Below are 15342 nucleotides of genomic sequence, written 5' to 3' on the forward strand. Positions count from 1 at the left end.
ATAAGAAAAGGGGTTATATCCTATTTATTTTCTAAATTCCTCTCCCTAGAAGAGTTCCTAGTACATATAGAGACTCAGTAAATATGAGTAACTGAGTGAATGAATCCATTCTGGAGGGTGCAGAGTAAGACTTTTGCTGATGCAGGTTCTACCGAGGTTCCAGAAGAAGCAGAGGGAAATCCCTCACCAAGGGTTAAGGGGAAAAGAACCGGCAACAGAGTTGGTCAAGGAGTGATTCATGGACGGAACGGGCCCAAAAAGAGAAGTCTCCGGGACCACCCCTGGGAGCCAGTGGTGGAAACTCAGATGATGAGCCATCTGGGGGCCCCCAAGGGACCGTTTTGTACTGATTTGGGTTTCAGGGTTGATGGAACGTGATGGAGGTTTTCAGAATAAGGCATTTGGGTGATCTATTTTGGAGGAATTATCTAGAGAAAAGAAAATGAGAACTGCTGGTAACCTTTGCGTGATAGCCTTGTGGGGGGGAAGAGGTGACTCTGGGACATTCTCATAGCCTGGTTTTTCAGGCCCCATGCACTGCGGGGTCCTAGGCAGACTGAGGTTGGAAAAGTAACACTCTGGCAAAGGGCTCCTCATAAAGAGACTATGAGTTATATGGGAGGGGGTTTTTAAGTTCAGTTTTGTTAAGATGTAACAGACACAGAGACAAGTGATAAATCAGAAATATACAACTGCATGAATTTTCAGAAGTGCATATGGCCATGTTACTAGTACCTGCATATGGAAATGAGTTTTACCTGTACAAGTTCATGGGAAACACCTGGGGCACTTGGCAGGAAAGCAGGTTCCCTGGCCCCACTTTCAGAGATTCTGATCCAGAATCTTGACCCCTCCTGAAAGTGGGCCAGGAATCTGCATTCCTATAAGCACCACCAAGATGTAGACGAGGGTGACCCATGGGCCATGCTTTGAGAAATACTAGCTTTTGGGGTGGGAGCAAGCTTTAGAGTCATGTAGGCCTGGAGTTGGAATCCCACCTTCTTCTGGAGTGAGTGATTTGACCTCCTTGTAGGGAAAGGGGGAGCCAAGGTACTGGCTCGTAGGTTTGCTTTGAGTATTCAAAGAAAATATATGTAATTAGAGAAATAGAAATCAAAACCACAATGAGATACCACCTGATGCCGGTCAGAATGGCTAAAATGAACAAGTCAGGAAACTACAGATGTTGGCAAGGATGCGGAGAAAGGGAAACCCTCCTACACTGTTGGTGGGAATGCAAGCTGGTACAGCCACTCTCGAAAACAGTATGGAGGTTCCTCAAAAACTTAAAAATAGAGCTACCCTACGACCCAGCAATTGCACTATTAGGTATTTACCCTAAAGATACAAACATAGTGATTTGAAAGGGCACGTGAACCCCAATGCTTATAGCAGCAATGTCCACAATAGCCAAACTAAGGAAAGGGCCCAGATGTCCATTGACAGATGAATGGATAAAGGCGAGGTGGTGTATATATACAATGGAATACTATGCAGCCATCAAAAATATGAAATCCTGCCCTTTGTAATGACGTGGATGGAACTAGAGGGTATTACGCTAATTGAAATAAGTCAATCAGAGAAAGACAATTATATGAGTTTCAGACATATGTGGAATTTAAGAAACAAAACAGAGTATCGTAGGGGAAAGGAAGGAAAAATAAAATAAAACAAAATCAGAGGGGGAGACAAACTGTAAGAGACTCTAAACGATAGGAAACAAACTGAGGGTTGCTTGAGGGGTGGGGGGAGGGAGGATGGGGTGACTGGGTGTTGGGCACTAAGGAGGGCAGTGATGTGCACTGGTGAGATGCAACTACCGAATCACTAAATTCTACCTCTGAATCTAATAATATACTATACGTTAATTAATTGAATTTAAATTAAAAAAAAAAAAAAGAAAACACATGTAAACCCATGACAGTTGCTTAGCATGGTGTTGGAAACACAGTAGGCACTCAATACATGTAGCAAAGCAAACACTGGCAGGAAAAAGACGGGGCCCCCTGCAGGTCCTCGTGCTCAGCACCCAGGACAGCACACCATTGACCGAGACTAAGGGCAGCGGAGCACGAGAGTTAGAACACTGGCTTGGTGGGCAGATGCCCTGGGGTGTGAGTCTGAGTCCTGACATTACCACCTACCAGCTGTGTGACCTCAAGTGGTTTACTGAACTACTCTGACTCAGTTTCCTCACCTGTAAAAGGGGCATAATAATATCTACTTCCCAGGGTGAATACGAGGAGGAAGTAAGATGACCCAAAGTAAAGCCTTGAGCCCTGGGCCCATGGCCTGGGCCCTGAGAAGAGCTGAGTATAAATTGAATGCTGCTGTTTACATAGCCAAAGCTAAGAATGTTCCATCCCTGAGCAATGGAAGTTCTGTTCAGGGGCAGCCGGAGGGGAAACAGGCTACCTCTCTGTGATAACGTTGAGCCATGTAATAAAAAGGCTAAGACTCCATGTTTGTTACTGGGCAAAGTGTCACTACCATGATTATAGGTCAGTCCCACATGCTCAAGAACCTTCCTCACGTGTTTATACCCTGCAAGAGGGAAGGAGGCAGGAATGGAGTCGGGGTGGGGAGAGGCTTTGCTCCCGGCCTGAAAACTCTTATTTAACTTCTGCCAAACACAGAGGTTGGCATTTGAATTCCTGTAGGAGTTGGGGACATCAGGTCTTTCCACCTACACTTTCCAGTGCTCCCATCTGAGCTGGGGATCACTACAAATCAGCCTTGACTTTGAAAATTGGTTTTCAGGGGTCACCCCAAGATGCGTCATTTCTGGAGAACTAAGTTGACCTGAGCAATTCCCCCAGAGTGGAATATGGACAGCACACCCGGTTAAAGTTTGTTGTCTCTTGCCTGAGGCCAAGCCAGGAATCAGAGGTTCTAGTCCTACTACTGATCAATCAGGTAGCCTTGAGCGATTCAGTCACCTTTAAAAGTACTTATAAGCCCATCTCTGCCCTAGACCCTGGGGAGTACAAACTGAAGTTACAAGACAAGTGCTTCATCCTGGAGAACAGGGCTGCCACGTACAGTTGTGCAAGTTGGAAACTGCCCAAGGTCATTTGACCAAGGGCAGGAGTAAGTCCCAAAGTACAGCTTGCACTCTGGTCACATGGGTCAGGCCCACATCCTCGTGGAAGAAAGGGTACCTTCTAGTAATTTGTACAAAGGTGCAGTATAGGTTAGTGGTACCTTGTTTGAGGCCATGTCTGGCTACTAACACAGAAATCTAAATAAAAACTGGTTTTCCTCCTAGCATGAAAATAAATAATTCTGTGTTCTTAGGTGGAGAGGGGTTGAGAAGACCAAATGGGAGAACAGAGATGAAAACACTTTGGGACAATATACAAAACAGGATTCAGCTCTAATGATACCATGATATAAGCATCTTCTTTTGCAAACCAGCTGTGTGACCTTAGTAAAGTCACTGTACTTCTCTGGGCTTCATTTTTATCATGGATACAATAAATCAGTATCCTGGGTAATTCTGATGCTCGTGTCCAGCATGCCTGGTAGATAAACATTGGCCCCTTCCAGATCCAATGTTCCCCAAGACTGTATTCCACTCTGACATGGCAGACAGGAATCCTGCTGGGCATGACCTGATGGGAAGGCCAGGGAATAATGTCATCATCCCTAACCTGAATGCAATGATCTTGCACAGGGACTCAGCAGCAGTGCCTTCGTGCTCCTGTCCCCAGGCTGAACTGGCTGGCCCTGGACACTCACCAGTTACACACTCAACCTCACATATGGACATTCTGCCTGGGCTGACATCACTCAATATCCTAACTGAAATTGGGATCAACTGGCCCAAACATGTCCCCTGCTGATCTTGCTATAAGTACAAGTCAGTAAATGTCACAATAAGTCTCTGGCCAGCCTGGAAATTCTCAGTCCTCAATAGGCTATAAACACAACTGGCCAGGATTTTCTGTTGGTGTGTTGATCTATTTAATTGAGTGACTTCCTCCTTTCTCCCCCACTTGTCAAACATCTGCTAAGCCTGGAGTCTATGTCGGACACTGTACTAGGGGCTCGGGATATAGAAATGAATAGTAAGGTGGAGCATGGACCCCTCTGATCCCCCCAAATACACCCACTAATACATAAACTGCCACTTGGAAACTAAGGGGAAGCATTTCAGGCTGTGAATTCTTTTTCAGGCCAGTAGCTTCCAAACGTGCCAACTGCCTTTTATTTTTATTTTTTTAAGATTTTATTTATTTATTTGACAGAGAGAGAGAGAGAGAGATCACAAGTAGATAGGCAGGCAGAGAGAGAGAGAGGGAAGCAGGCTCCCCGCTGAGCAGAGAGCATGATGCAGGGCTCAATCCCAGGACCCTGAGCTGAAGGCAGAGTCTCAACCCACTGAGCCACCCAGGAGCCTCCCGCCTAACTGTCATTTTAAAGAGTAGCCTGCAACCCAGGAAAAAGAAACCCATTAAGGTAGCTGGAAGCTTCCAAAGCGAGGGTCGGGGGGAGCTTCATCGACTCACAAACATGCAGCAGTGGTCCCTGCCTTGGCTACAATATTGTGTTTCACCAGTGGAAGTCAGGATGTTTTGCAGCTGCCCACATACATTTCCCCTCTCCAGTTCCAACTGAAGTCTCAGCCTTACTGCCCGCAAGTTTGTCTGAAAGCCCAGTGTGGTCTACAGTGGTTGAAAGAGGAACCACAGAGGCTGGATGGCTTGGTCTGAGACTATTGGATCTCAACCATAACGTCTACGGGGGGTTCTCTGCCCTAGATTCTTAATTGTTTGTAAAACAAACCTTAGGGTCTCTTTCACGTGCCCCTTCCACCGGTGGGAGGGGCAGGGGAAATGAGGCGGAGCTCCCTCCTCTTCCGGGTTGGGATGCGCATGGGCGTGAGTGAATTGGTGCCAAAGTTGAGTCAATGCCTACTGCGTGGTCTTCACCAAAACCTTTGTAAAGGGGGGGCTCATGTCCTGTCTCACAAATGAAGAAATTGCTGCCTTGGCATTTTATCAATTGTCAATGATAAAAAAGAGCCATGCACTTCCCAACACTTAGACCCGTGCACGTTAGTTCTTGCATTTTTCTGAATAACTCTGCAACGTGGCTAATACTATCATCCCTGTTCTACAGAGGAGGAAGCTGAGGTTTCTACAGATTCAGTAATTTGTTCAGGATCACACAGCCAGTAAGCTTGGAGGAAAAATTTTGAACTTCAGTCCTGGAATTACTATTCAGAAGTCTAGACTCTTGCTTGGCAAGCTGGGTTTGAAATTCTTTGCCCTGGCATTGTAGGGGAACAAATTTAATTGGGTTTAAAAGAAAGAAAGAAAGAAACCAACAACAAAACAAAACACCTCCTGGTCAATGAAAGCAATCAGTGTACTTAGTTAATACACTTCTCCTTCATTTCAGGTCTAGCCTTTCAAAACCTGGACTGAAGTTCACGGGCAGGTTATTGCCGAGAGTTCCGTTGTGTTGCTAATCAAATAATTCTCTTAAACAACAGGCTCTTGTTATTGGCCCAACTTTCAGCTGTGTCTCTGATTCAGATGAGAGCCCCCTTGGTGCCAAGAAGATGGCTACTAGCCTAATCTTCATGGAAATCACGTGTGAAATAAAATCGACGTATACAGCAAACAAATAAACACAGAGAGCAGGCCTCCACCGAGTACAGGGCTATGTTGGGGAAAAGAAAAGGTGTTAGTTAGATTTGCTCTTAGCCCAAACTGGAAAATAAATGTTGGACAAGAAACTCTTAACAGTTGAGATGTAATTGCTAATATATTGACAAACAAATCTTGGAAGAACCCCGGGAAAGGCATGCTGACATCCAATAGAGAAAAATGGAAAGATGTCACTGAAAGGTGACATTTTCATTGACATTTCATATTATTTTCTCGTTTTCAAGTGAGTGGTGAGCGTGCCTCCCAGCACCCATGCCGTCTTCCCACTGAGTAGTAGCTCTAAGTTCTAGATGGCACTGAGCCAGCCCCTGGAGAGTCTAGCTGCATGCCCTAGCTACAAACCAAGGAGATCCCCTACCTATCACCCAGGTTTAAGGTTGAACACTTGATCCAAGATGGTCTAACCACAGGGAACCCCAGGACTTCTGTTTGCTGGTTTCGAACTAAGAAGACTCTTCCTCTCTCATTCTTGGTGGCACATATCTGTGAGGCCTGGACCTGCTGCCCCATTTTTGCTACTAGAGAAGCCAGCCTTAAGGCAGAGCCAGCACACGGAGGACAGCTTGGGCCAAAAGAGCTCCAGAGAAAGGGAGCTGGAGCCCGTTTTTTTCAAACTATGCAAAGATACTCATGAAGTGCTCTTAGTATAATCGGGACCAAGGATCAGCTGGAGAGGGGGAATCTTCTGATGTCAAGGACAGAAAAACTAGCCCAAACTAACAAGCAAGAGGGAATTTATTAGAGCAAGAACATGAACAATTGGTGAACAAATTGGGTTTCAGGCAGGGCTGAATACAGGAGTTGAGACAAAAATCAGAGCAACCTGCTTCTTTTCGTCTCTTTGCTCAACTCCCTCCTCCGTGTAGGCCTTATTCTCAGACACCAGACGCCACCTCCCTTCCCAGCCACAGCCCCCATCTCGTGACCTGGCATACTCAAGTGCAGTGGAGAAGGGAAACCCCATCTTCAGAGCTGAGTTGTCCAAGAAAACCCCTGGGATTTTCTGATTGCGTCTTGGCTTGAGTCTGGTTCCCAATCCAGGACTAAGGACTGCGGCCGGGAGAATGGGCTTCCCCACGAGACTTGGGCCTGATGCCTGTGATCCACCTCGGCAACCAACATGGAGGTCAGCTTCAGGCAAAGCACATGGCTGAAAGCGGGGTGGGTATTTCCCCCCAAAATGAAATCAAGCAAGAAAACAGCAGATGTCACCGACAGCTCACTTGATAATGTCTCTCAGCCAACCTTCCTAACGTAATGCCAGGCACCTGTTGGTGGGTTTGACAGAAAACTCTGTTCGCCACAGCTGAGACTGTCTTTCTCGCCTTTGCCGGCCTAGAACCAGAAATAGCTTCTGTGAGATATTTTGCTCTTCCAGGGCGTGTATGCATTCTTTCAGCTTACATTTCCGGGACACTGGTGATAATAATGATAATAGTTATCAACCTAACGCCTGCACGTGTAATAGAAGTACTATCTCATTTAAGCCTCACTACGAGCTCATTGGTTCTCCAGCTGGGTTGATTTTGCTCCTTCCCCTCCCCCAGCACTGGGGGACATTTGGCAATGCCTGGAGACAGTTTGGGTTGTCACAGCTTGCGGGATACCCTGGGGGTGCCTAGGAAGATGTCATGGATGCTGCTGTGCCCCTCACAATGCTGTTGTCTATTCCAGCAGTTAGAGAACTTCCTCTGTAGAGTGTCAGATACTCAGTCGGGTGTATCTCATCATAAGTGCTTAACCCCACTGTGGCAGTGCAAAAATAGCCTAGAAAATATGTAAACGAATGACCTTGGCTGTGATCCACTAACGCTTTATTTACAAAACCAGGCAGTGGGCCAGGTTTAGCCTGCGGGCCATAGTTTACAGACTCCTGATCTATCACAACATCCATTCTTCAGTAAGTCCTCATTTTTAGCTGTGTGTACTTGCATCCAACAGTCCCCCCCAAACAATGATCATTCTTAGCCACTCCCACAGCCAAATGTGTCCATTTCAATAAATTCCAGCTGGTGGGATATAAGAGGAAGCATTATTTGGGATTTTTTGCTGTTTAAAAGTAGCTGATTCATTTGGGAAGGACTCCTCTCTGCTCTTCGGCTTTTCCTCCTTCTTCCATCCCAGTAAGGGCCCCAGCAGCCATTTTGGACCATGAGGTAGCTTGGAGGCGGAAGCTACAGCTAGGAGGGAAGAGCAGAAAGACAGAGCCTGGGTCCCCAATGACACCACTGAGTCACCACACCTGTCCTGACAGCCAACATGGAGACTTTGACAGGACAGAAAGATAAACGTGTGCCTTGTTTAAGCCACCGTGTGCGTGTGTGTTATCTACAAAGTAGAACCTAATCTGAACTGTACGTCAGCATGTGGAAACACTCAACAAATAGTTGATAGTGAAAGGAATGCCTAGAGCATAAGGGAGCACCCTAGGGAAACTCATTTCTGCCGGGATGGGCAGGGAGTCATGGAAACAAACACACACCAGGTCCTCCTCAGGTCTTTCGTGGTTCAGCACCCACGGTGACTCAAGTCTCTGGCCACTTCCTCCTACTGCTTTTCTTCCTCCCCACAGGGGACTTTCCCTGTCTTGTGCCCACCGTCAACCCTGTCTTCCGGGGCACCCTTCCCCACCAAGCTTGTCGTAGAGAATTCAGTTTCCTACAAGAGAATTTACTGTTCCTTGGTGTTTGAAAGGAGTGTCACCACTAGACATCAAGGGGATACAGCCAGGAGAATCTTCAAAATCATAAAAAGAGCAACGCCTACTAGACTAAGGAAACGCAACCGGTCCTTATTTGTCCCTGATTTGTTTGCCTGTCTCTGACAACATGTGGGTGGCACAGGGGGGAAAACCTGGCTTTGGCACCCAGCAACCTTGAATTTGATTAGTAACTCTGTCACTTAGCAGTGTGACACTGGCCACGCCATGTCATTTCCCCGAGCGTCACTTTCCCCAAGTACACAGTAAGGCCACAGCAACTTTCTCATAGCAATCGTGTGAGAATTAAACAGGGAAAGGGCCTGGCACAGAGAAGGGGCCCAAATTAGCTCAGAAACTTCTCTCGGTCTGCCATCCTGACGATCAGGATGGAAGCATAGTGAGACGATTACTTGGGATTTGGTTAGATTCCCCTGCCCTACTTTGGAAGGGCAAAATCTTCCAGACTTTAGGCTGAACACTTCCTTTTCTCTTAGCCTGACCCCACACAATGGTACTTCCTTTTTCATCCCCCCACCCTACTTTAAAAAGCTAGCAGAACAATCCTTTGCATCAGTACAATTCCATTTCTCCGACATGATCTCAGCCACGCTGGAGTCCTGCGTGACCATCTAGGGCCACAAGGACATTCACAATGTCACACTTACCATGCATTTCCAGTTTCCGATGAACGAGGCCTTGACACGTCTCTGAGTAAGTGGTCACAGGGCCCTTCAAACCTGCAGGCCCTTTTCCATAAAGGTGGCTTACAAATGCAAAATAGTCCACATCCCTGGAGAGGTCTGAAAAAGCTATTCGTGCCATGCAGGGGAAATGAACAACCCAAAAAAAGCTGCCAGCCGCGAACAGGATCCCACAGCATTCAGTGTGTGCAAATTGGGTTCACAGAGCCGCTGTTCACAAGTCCGTAAACTTGGCACCGCCTCCTGTAAATGGTGTCAAGGAGAAGTGGGGGGGGGGGCCTCTTGAGAGAGGGTGAGGCGATCCACAGGTGATGGCTCTTTGGACGCGTTCATGACACAGCCACTAACTGGGGAGTAAAACCAGCGCGCCTGAAGGGATAGAGGAGCGAATTTGGGGTATAAATCTGGGTGGGAAAGAAGCAAATGATCTCTCTCTCTCTCTTTTTTCCTAGCAACTATCGAGACAAATGGTCCTTTTCACCTAACAGGGCATCAAAATATAACAAAAGATAGGACTAGACATGGGGTAAATAGGAACCAAAGTCTGGTGGGGACAGGGCAAACGAACTACAATTTGTGTATAGTTAAGCCTTTGTCTCTGGTTGTTAACAATGACAAGGGAGAGAGCTGAACACAGTCAGGGACACTGAATAGTATTAACTTCCAATGTGTATGAAGTGTCTCGCTAGGCCCCGAACAGATGAGATAGAAGCCATTCATTCATTCATTCCATAAATACCTGCTAGGCATGGACTATGTACTAACCGTTGAGGGAGGTGCTGGGAATTCAGTGGGGCACAGGCAGCTGTGGGCTCTGCCCGCATATCACTGATGTGGCAGGGGTAGACCCGGAGCAGTGAGGAATCCAGGTTCTGGAGGGGAACTGCCTGTGTTGGAGTACTGTCAAGATCACGCCAGCTTTGTGACCTTGAACAAGTGACTTAACCCCGCAATACCTCAGTTTCCCCAACTGCAGAAAAGGGATGCAACTAGCATCCACCTGGTCAGGTCAGCCAGGGCTTACATGAGATCATACACACGAAGAACTCAGAACAGCCCCTGCCATTCGGGGTGTTTTGTTGTGAAGGTCACTGTTGTTTTTATAACTTCAGGCCAGAGGGGCCCAGACTGCTGGCCTTGAGCAGGTAATGACTCCAAGAAGTGGGAAGGAGAAGGGCAGAGCTCTGTGTGTTAGAACCACTCAGCAAGAAGAACAAATCTGTGATCTTAGATGTGCAGTCAGTGGCGGGGTTGGGACTAGGACCCATATCAATCACAATAGCAGCTACAAATATTTGAAGGGAGGGGTATGTGTATGAATGAGCCATATTGCATCTCTGATTTATACTGGGCAAATAAACGAAGACTCACCAAATGAGAAAAGCAAAGGCTATTTATACGCAATTGCAAGCAAGTCGGCCGGCTGCTGTCACTTGCCTTTCAGCAGAAGAGTCTGGGAGCTTCATTGTGGGGAAGGAACTCCGGCTTTCCGTGTGCCCTGATTGGAGGCTGTTGGAAAGCTGGAGATGGGCTAACTAGAAGCAGGAGATCCTATTGGGTAGGGGGACATTTGTAGCTTTCTCTGATTGGTCCCAAGTTGGAAGCAAGGGAACAAAAAAACAGGGAAGGTACCAGTTATCAATCAAGTTCTGGACGTTTGGAGCCGATTTTTATAGAATTATTGTTCTATAACAATATAGATTCCTGGATTGCCGGTAGAGAGGGCAATCTGTCTTCTTGCAAATCTGATTCAGGGCAGGCTGGCTACCTGGGTTGTTTATTGAAAAAGGTAGATAAAGGATGTATTTCTTGGGTAGGTTGTGGCTCAAAGTTTTTATTTATTTATTTTCATTAACATATAACTTCTGGTATCTTTTATTACAAAGTTTTTATTTTTTAATGTGGTCCAGCCACTGCTTGTATATTTAATCTCTCATGGGCTTGGGGGTTCATGAGGTTTTGTGGTCCCCTGGCAGTAAATTCCATGAAGGCCCCGCAGAAAGGGCCCCATTCCTTTAAGATATTGGAAAATAATGTGGTCATGCATCGTGGGACTTAGATGTCTTTGTCGGTCACAATCTTGCTTGGACCTCTGGGCCCCCAACGGCCAGATACTTCGAAGGCGGTGTGCCCTTCTCTCCTGAGTGAGAAATGTCCAAATAGGTGGTTTCAGCTGTGATGCTCAGGCGATGGTGCAGTTAAAAGAGATTTCAAATTAGAGTCCTGGGTCCTGGTGCCACTTCCGCCACTTCCTAGCCCGGTGCCTTTGGGGAGTCAACAGCTCCAAGTGTGCTGCCTCTGGGGACAGGAGTCCAGCTGAGGACTTTCAGGGCCATCCCGACCCCCTTTTCCCCCCCATCCGCCTCGCCGCACTCTCCCCCTGCTCCCCCCCATCTCTGCCACCTTCTCCCACCCCTTCTGACACGGTGAGAGTTGCAACAATATCTGTGAAAATGCTTCATAAACTGTGTAGAGTTATGCAAATGTAAATGCATATTATCAAAATTATGGAAATGTTATTGTCTATCCTAAGTCCAGCATTTATAGAAATCCATTAATGGGAATCTTCAAAAAAAAAAGTTTTCCCCCACAGAATTGTTCTTAGGTTACTACGTGGGGTCTTACTTGATCAGCTATTAGGTCTTTAAAGCGGCACATCATTTCCGAGTGAGTTATTCAATTAACCATTTGTTGTAACTCCAATGTCCCTCTGGACTGTGCTTCTGGAAAGCCATTCTAGCTGGAGAAATGGCCCTCTCTCCCTGCTTATCCTGCAAACAGATCAAGTGGCGGGGGGGGGGGGGGATTGATGGCCAAATGAATTAGTAGCAAGTTGGGGAAAAAAACAAAAACAGAGCCAAATGGTCACCAAAACGGTTTACCTTCCTTTACGCAATGAGGTGGTCCAGTAATGCAGCTAAATGAGATTGCTACAGATTGAATCAAAATGGAGAGATGGTTACTTAAAGGCCCCCCGGGGGGGAAATTACTTGACAAAAGATCTTTCCATTTTCATGAATGAGTCCCCTGAGAGAATTGCTTTTGCTAAATTAATCCAGTTTTCAAATTATTTTTATATATTACAATATATATTAAACTATACGTAGAAATTACATTGTAGAACAGAATATACAAATATATAGAGAATATAGTTTAGATAATATATGTAATTTCTTATAATAGTAAGTTACTGAGACACAGTGGCTAACACGCATATAAATTGTGTAGCCATTTCCATTTCTCCTCTGAGATATGGTGTTGAAGGAAAGAAAATTAAGAAAATTCCCTTCAATGGGGGAAAAGGATCCAACTCAGGATAAAGATATTATTTCAAATAAGCAACTATGACCAACAAGAGAACGGTTGCCATTTGATGTCGTAAGCTCCCTATCAGAAAAATTGAAATTATGGGGAACAGCTTCGTGGAAATCTATTTTCATTTGATGATTGGGTTTTAATTTGTTTCAGAAAATACATGTCTATAGGAAGAGTAATATGGGTAGGCCTCTCCTTCTTCAATACATTTAGGTTAAAATAGATTTAGAGTAAAATAAATATAAACAAGTTTTTTAGGGGGGAAAGAAGTGCCCCAGTCGCTGCAGCTGGGACATGCTAATGGATAGTGCTTCCTTCTGCTTTGTCTAGTGACAGACAAAGTGGTAGGGAGAGTCCAAGAATCCAAGGTAGTGGTGGGGTGGGGCAGGGGGGGGGATAGGGGGGCACGCCTTAAGCAATTAAGCATCACCTGGGAAGTGACTTTGTTTTTTCACTGGGAATGCCTCTCTGGGTCACCACCTGGAGGAAACAGCATTTATCTCTTCCCTATCTTTTTCCAGTTGTTTCCAAACATATATCTACCCCAGGAGACAGACAGACATGCCTGTATACATGTAAAGTCAACAAAGATCGAGAGTGAGCCTGAAATCAGGTCTGAAGGTCAGCCATCATCACAGGGAGGACACTTGTAACATCACTTGGAAGGTACCAACCCTCTCATTTTACAGAGGAAAGTAAGGCCCCGGAAGGAACTCTGACTCCCCGGAGGTCCCATCGTTAGTGAAAGCTCAGGTGGGCAAGTTCTTTTTTCTCCCTCTGTCTCCTGATGGGCATCACTGGGGAGATATTACGTAACATCATTCTTGCCTTGGGGCCAGAAGGCCGGGGGGTGTTGTGCTCATTAGTTGGGTAATTCTGGCCACCACTTTTGAAGCTGCCGGATAGGATCGCAGGTAAATATCATTACCCTCTGCAAATGAATGTTTCCCCACGCATAACCTGTTCTCACTTGTTGCCTGGGGCCTCTGGCCACTTGCGGCTGCGGAGATAGCTGCTGAGTGCTGGTTCCCAAGCATCCATTTACTCCCTGGCTTCAGAAAATAGAAGGGCTGGGTCTGGGTCTTATTATTAAAAGCAAACAAACCCATTATTAAAAGTAAACAAGGCAGAACTGCTTTGAAACAATTGATTAAATGTCTCCTGGCTCAGTGGCCTAAATTCACCCCTGTTACCCCAAACAAAGCCTTCCATATTGAAAGTCTAAAGAGAGAATGCCAGCAGTCTGGTTGAGAACCACATGCACGCTTGCACATGCGTGTGCGCACACGCGCGTGCGCACACACTCACACACTCTTGAATGCCTGTTACAGCTTAGGCTCATGAACCACATCATTGTCTCTAATTTTCAAGATTTAGAAGTAAGAATATTTTGCATTTTTAGGCACCTGGGTGGCTCAGTTGTTAAGCATCTGCCTTCTGCTCAGGTCATGATCTCAGGGTCCTGGGATCGAGCCCCACACTGGGTTCCCTGCTGGGCGAGGGGCCTCTTTCTCCCCTCCCACTCCCCTTACTTGTGATCCCTCTCACTGTGGTCTCTCTCTGTCAAATAAATAAATAAAATCTTTTTTTTTTTTTAAAAAGAAGAAGTAGAAAAAAGAAAGAGAGAGAATATTTTGCATTTTATGAATGGCATGGGCAGTCCAGGTAATTTGCTGATGGACACAGCTATAATATGGAAACACAGCATTTGAACTTTAATCTCTATGACTCCAAACTCATGTCAAATCTACCTTAGCACATTACAGACAGGTCTCCTCTGCCCCTGTGCTTACTGTTAATTTAAAGAAAAGCCCAAGACACAGGAGAAGGAAACTTGCATCTGCCCTGGCAAAACCTCCCGAAATTATAGGCATGTTTGTGGGGTTGCTGGAGAGAGGAAGCCCCGAGCCACCTCCATCACTTAAATGTGCAAAGCGGGCATAGCAAAGACTATTGATGTTAAGTGGCTGGTGTTTAGTTTCTTGCCCCCAATGCCTGCCTAATTCCCGGGCCATTTTATATACTCTGCTGTCCAAAGAAACCAGAAAGCAGGTTTGCAGGTGCAGAACTTGGCCTTGTCAGTGAGTTAATGGACTCTCAGTGATAGACCCCTGCTAGCCAGATTTACGAGAGACAGATATAGACAGAATATTAATTATAGTATTATAATAGAATTTTGTTTACCTGGGAGTCTCAGTGCTAGAAACATCTAAATAATAGAATTCTTCTAAAATAAATTTTAAAATTTCTAAAATCATGCTACTGGAAGAATCCATACACAATTTACTATGGGTGCAATGCCAGGTAATGGAGGAGTTTACCATACCCCCAGCGACTAGCTGGGGATGACACAGCAGCCAAATCTCTTGGTGCAGTTAGACGGTGTCACTGTTCTGAATAGACTGACATTAGAGCTACCTCATGCTGTGAAAAACCTAATGAGATTGTATGGACTAAGAAACCATTTATTGGAAAATAGTCTGACAATTCCCCCCAAAGTTTGCAAATAGATATTCCATATGACCGAGCAATTCCACTATAAGTATATACCCAAGAGAACAGAAAACGCATGTCCGCACAAGAACTCACCCATGAATGTTTATAGCACCTTTATCCATAGTAGTCAAAGAGGAAACAATTCAAATGTTCGTCAGCTGAAGAATGGATAAACAAAATGTGGTCTATGTCTACAATGGGTTATTCAGCCTTAAAAAAGAAGGAAGAGCAGAATTGTGCTACGACGTGGATGAACCTTGTAAACATTATACTAAGTGAAAGAGGCCAGATGATTTACATGAAATGTCCAGAAGAGGCAAATCCCGAGAGGCAAAGAGTTGATCAGTAGATGTCAAGGGCTGGGGTAGGAGAAGTAGAGGTAAATACTAATGGGTAGGGGTTGCTTTGATAAAAATGTTATAAAATTGGTTGTGGTGATGTTCACACAACT

Source organism: Martes martes (assembly GCF_963455335.1).
Source record: "Martes martes genome assembly, chromosome: 4".
In the NCBI taxonomy this organism is placed as follows: Eukaryota; Metazoa; Chordata; class Mammalia; order Carnivora; family Mustelidae; genus Martes; species Martes martes.